Source organism: Charadrius vociferus, unplaced genomic scaffold (genome assembly GCF_000708025.1).
Source record: "Charadrius vociferus isolate BGI_N301 unplaced genomic scaffold, ASM70802v2 scaffold103, whole genome shotgun sequence".
NCBI classification, from domain to species: Eukaryota; Metazoa; Chordata; class Aves; order Charadriiformes; family Charadriidae; genus Charadrius; species Charadrius vociferus.
Window position 1 is genome coordinate 164,040 of NW_009648061.1, and position 6,000 is coordinate 170,039.

Genomic DNA, 6,000 nt, shown 5'->3' on the forward strand with positions numbered 1-6,000 from the left:
AGATTTGCTCTTTTAAAAGTATTGAAGCACTGATTTGCTAAAAATGTTAGATTTCATTAAGAATTCCAGCCTTTTTGAAATGCTAAGGGTTTCTATTACAGATTACCAAATCCAAGCAACTAGCCCAGTTCTTATTTTACCACACTATTTTTCAGAAGCAGAATCATAGAATCTTAGTATGGTTTGGGTTGGAAGGGACCTTGAAGATCATCTAGTTCCAGCCCCCTGCCATGGGCAGGGACATCTTCCACTAGCCCAGGTTGCTCAAAGCCCCATCCAGCCTGGCCTTAAACACCTCCAGGGATGGAGCTTTCACAGTTTCTCTGAGCAAACTGTTCCAGTGCCTCACCACCCTCACAGTGAAGTAATTCTTCCTGATATCTAATCTAAATATACCCTCTTCCAGTTTCAAGCCATTCATCCTATCACTACATGCCCTTGTAAAAAGTCCCTCTCCGACTTTCTTGTAGATTCTTTTCAGACACTGGAAGGCTGCTATAAGGTCTCCCTGGAGCCTTCTCTTCTCCAGGCTGAACAACCGCAACTCTCTCAGCCTGTCCTCACAGAAGAGGTGCTCCAGCCCTTTGATTGTCTTTGTGGCCCTCCTCTGGACCCTCTCCAACACATCCATGTCCTTCTTGTGCTGAGGTCTCCAAAGCTGGATGCAGTACTCCAGGTGGGGTCTCAAGAGAGTGGAGTAGAGCGGCAGAATCACCTCCCTCGACCTGTTGGCCACACTGTTTCTGATGCAGCCCAGGATACGGTTGGCATTCTGGGTTGCCATCACACATTGTCGGATCATATTGAGCTTCTCATCAACCGACAGCCCCGAGTCCTTCTCCGCAGGGCTGTTAGAATCATAGAATCTTAGAATGGTTTAGGTTCGAAAGGACCTTGAAGATCATCAAGTTCCAACCCCCCTGCCATGGGCAGGGACACCTCCCACTAGACCAGGTTGCCCAACGCTACGTCCTGCCTGGCCTTGAACGTGTCCAGGGATGGGGCCTCCACAACCTCTCTGGGCAACCTGTTCCAGTGCCTTACCACCCTTAAAGTGAAAAAATTCTTCCTAGCGTTTAATCTAAACCTGCCCTCTTCCAGTTTAAAGCCATTCCCCCTCGTCCTATCCCTACATGCCCTAGTGAAAAGTCCTTCCCCAGCTCTCCTGTAGGCCCCCTTTAGGTACTGGAAGGCCGCTATAAGGGGTCTCCCCAGAGCCTTCTCTTCTCCAGGCTGAACAGCCCCAACTCTCTCAGCCTCTCCTCACAGGAGATGTGCTCCAGCCCTCAAATCATCCTCATGGCTCTCCTCTGGACACGCTCCACCAGGAGCTGTGTCACCTGTTCTCAATCCATTCTCTGCCCAGTCTATGTCTGTGCTTGGGATTGCCCTGACCCAGGTGCAGGACCTTGTACTTGGCCTTGTTGAACTTCACGAGATAGGCCTGAGCCCACCTGTCAAGCCTGTCAGGGTCCCTCTGAATGGCACCCCTTCCCTCCAGCATGTTGACTGCTCCACATAGCTTGGTGTCATCAGCAAACTTGCTGAAGGTACATTCAATCCCACTGTCCATGTTGCCCACAAAGATGTTAAATACACTGGTCCCAGTACCGAAACATGAGGAATGCCACACATCACTGTATTTCTTGTTTAAATTACATTTGAAGACTTATTCAATGGCTCTAAAAAACGTATTTTTTAATCAAACCATCTAAAATACTTTTTTATTATCATTTATCTCTCATAATAAGATAATAAATACTAGTAATCAAAATCTGGAGAGCTGCATTGTTTTGCTACTTTCAGCAATATTCTGCATCTTAACCAGACAATAGACAAAACAGTTTGATGATATTTCATCTACAATTTTTTAGATAATTTTTCAGGATATTTAAAAAAATAGCATTTTTATAAGAGCTTATCTGAAAATTTCATCTCTCCTGTCAATATGTTCACTCTGGGTAGATTCATTTTACTTTTGGAGAAAATTCAACTAGCTCTGCTATTCAAATCAAAACACTACTGCACACATACTGCCTCATTTCCTCTCCTGGGAAACATACATTAAAGATATTAGTCACATTTTTAATGCATTATTGGAAAAGTCTCAAGTATTTTCGCAATAAAGGTAATGAAATTTATGTAAAACTTCTATATTACTGAGATATCACAAACTAAGAAACAATGTTTTACCCTGTCTGTTGAAGTGTGTCAGAGTCCAAGTCCAATACGGATATCTCAAATATCAAAAATTATTTCAGATCTGCATCTCCAGATGTGTCCACATCAAATTACTGTAATGACATATTATGTACAAATTTTGCCCAGTCTTTCCAAGTTTCCTAGGCATGGGGGTTTTTTTTGACATTCCTGAAGATCATATTTCTTACCATATTCCCCAGGAACAACAGTAGAGGCTCTGCTGCAGACCCCACTGAGAAAAGTTTTGTACAGCATATGGTTAGAACTGCTTCCTGGCAAGGTGAATTAAGTAAAAAAAAAAAGAAAAAGAAAACAAAACAAAGCAAAAAAAACCAAACAACAAAACCCCAAACCAAACAGTAATCTGTTTCTAATCTTCACACAATTGTACAGTGATGCAAGCTCACTCTCCCCATTATCTAAGATGGAAGTAAGAAAATCTTGTCTACAACTTGCATAGCTGTAATGTTAAAAAAAGTCATGTAGACATGTAGGGAGGTCATTCTTCCCCTCTATTCTGCCCTGGTGAGACCCGGCCTGGAGTACGGTGTCCAGCTTTGGAGTCCCCAACATAGGAGAGACATGGACCTGTTGGAGTGTGTGTGCATGCTTGTATATATGTACACACACCATTTTATGAAGACATGATTTAAAAGTACAGGTGATGTGGATATACATGAAATATAGCAACATTTCAGACTTAATCATAAAAATACTACTGTTTGTTTGATGTGCAAAAGTTTTCTTGCTTATGATAGCTACAGTGTTGAACATTGTGCTTCTGTAAGTCCTAAGTGATAAAATGTCCTGTATTTCACCTACTTTATTAAAATCTTTTCTTAGCTACAGTACTGAAAAGACTGATATTTTACCAAGTTTCAAGTTTTTAACACTAAATTTGTAAAGCTTGAGTGAATAAAATCCTAATGGAATAGTTAATATTATCTGCATATTCATGCTGCAACGTATTTAGGTAATTTCCAGTTTTTCCTTTCCTATCTTATATGTTTAATTTCTATTTCCTTTACTATAGTACTTTACTTTCTTAATCCTACTTCTTTTCACCCACAATTACCCACAAAGACTTCAATGCTGTTTTAAAGTCAACATCATATAAACAGCATTTTATTATGCTTCACAGCATAAGGAAAAGAGGTTTGTTTATTGTATTCATTTTCCATTTAAGAATGCTTACAAATCACTTCTTGAAGTTTTAGTGCTTCCCTATTGTGGCAAATTTAACTAGAAGATACCTGAACTCTGTATATATAAATGTCAAGATTTACAATTAAAATCCAAAACATGGGCTAAATATAAAAACAAAAACACAAGATCAGAGCTTATATCCTATACCAATGCACTGGATAGTGAAATATACTACCTGTTTTTTCTAGATCTGTTCAAGTAAATAAAAGTTTTATAAGTAAGGAAAAGGGATTCTGGGAAGCTCTAACACAATGTTAGTTAATGGGGCTACAAAGAACCAGGTTATCCTTTGATATTGAAGAGGTGGTGGCATTTGGGGAGAACTAAAATATTGGAATTTCGGCGTAACAGTGTCAGAGTCCATCCCCAAGTTACACCTAGAGGGAGAACGAACAGAAGCTTGCACAACTTTTAAAGTTTCATAAGAAGAAAAATAAGATTTCTTGAGATCTTTGGCTCCATATCACAGAAACAGAAATGAGGACAAAAGACTCACTATTTACATAAATGAAAGTTAACTTTCCTGACTCAAAAAATGTATAGCACAGTAGTTTTGTTTAAACTCCTTTTTTAAGAAAAAGAATAGCTGAAGAAAGGTAAAAATATTGTTTAAGCTATTTCTTACTACACATGAACACGCTAAACAGCACAAACATACTTAAAGGCTTGTGGCCTGCCAAAGAAGAGAAGGTAGGGTGCTCTCCTTAACTTTTAATTTGTATTTCTGTGAAAATGTTGAGACTATTTCTTTGAGTCTGGATGCTTAGGCATGAGTCTAGAAAGATATATTTTGTGATGGGAAGGACAGAAGAAACGTATAAAAAGCCATGTTAATTTTTTGTTAAGAAATAAAAGCATTTAATTAAGACAGGACCAAATTAAAATCAAAACAAAGACATATTCAGATTTTTTAATATTTTCCCCCTTTCCATGCCAAATTCCAATCCTGGCAATGCTGCTCTGGAAAGAGCCTGCAACAATTGCATATGGTGTTAGTGACATGAATAGGGCACAAGGCAATATTATATAGTTAATCTAGCCAAAGAGAAAGGTGGAATTTGAGTGATGTGTCAGATATTGCTAGAGTGGATAGTGCAAAGAACTTCACCTAAAAGAAAAGAACCTTCAATATGCTTTTATATATATGGGGTTTTCTGTCCTCGCATATTTCAGCCTAAAAGAAGAAAATTATGATCTAACTACAGTATCAAGTTTCACATAACAAGCAATCACACTTTAGGTATTTAGATTTGAATGGTTTATCTTAATGTTTCACTCCAGCCACCTCATACATCACAAGGTACCCCGGTGGTATTGCTTCCCAATAATCTGCAAACCAGGTAAAGATATGAAAAGGAAGCCAAAAGCTCATGAGAAAAAAAAAAAAAAAAAAAAAGAGAGATGTGGCATTGTAAGAGGGGGAATAATCAAGAACATAAATAAACTGAGAGCTTTCAGCATTTGAGGAATGATATAGAAAAACTTTAGAAAGAAAAACAAATTCTAGCAGACATGAAACATTTAAAACCAACTGAAATCCTTCCCTCACAAGCAACAGAAGAAAAAATTCCGTTCAAGCTACAGAGGATACAAACTCATTGATTCTAACTTACTGTCCTGGTTTGAGCATGACAGAACCCATTTTCTGTTTTGTAATTTTACTTAGCAGTTAAGCCTCTTCTAACTAACTGAACTCTCTGAAATTAACAGCATATTGTGCAGAAACTGTTCGCTCTGAGTGATAAGACCTGATTAGCTGTAATTTATGCCAAGGAATGGTATGCAGAAAGGGTCCTGCTTATACTTACTGCTATAACACCCAAGGGCAGATAACTTTGTGACTTGCCCCATTGGAGGGTCAGAAGCGGAAAAGCACAGAGGGGTCCCACCTGCGGGAAGGAGCGGACAGGACAGGTGACCCATAACTGACCAACAGGGTATTCCATCCCATCTGCCTCATGCTCAGTATAAAAGCTGAGGGATCAAAGGGTCAGCTCTCTTTCTTCAGTGGCTGAACAGGACTCTGTTCATCTGCCTTTGATCCCAATCCGTGCATTTCTGAATCCAGATCTGGAATCCAGTTCCCATCCATCACTGGATCCAGTCTGGGACTTTCCCCATGCATGCCAGTGATGTGACTGTCATCCTGGGAGCTCGATACCGGTTTTGTATATACTGTACATATTTCACGATTTTTAAGTTATTTTATTAATTTATTAATATTTTCATCAGAATAGTTTATTTTTTGCTAAACTCATAAGTCTCCTTCCTTAGAGATAGAGGTGGGGGAGACCATTTGTCCTTTTTGTTATTGGCCAGTCCAGCTCAAACCATGACACTCAGTAAAAAAGATCTTTCCATATTTCTTGAAAGAAATGCAGATGAGGTCTTAAAGATTAGCGATGGAGTACTGCAAAAACATAGCTGAATTAGCATAGCATGAAGAGAAAGAGGTAGGAGCTGTCTCATGTAAACTCTCTCCAGCTGCTTTTGGCTTGTTCCACCTAAGCAGCGTATTTCCATGAAATGCCCAAATACGCCTTTTGGAACAAGGAAAGGATTAGGAAAAAAAAAAAACAAAACAAACAGCTA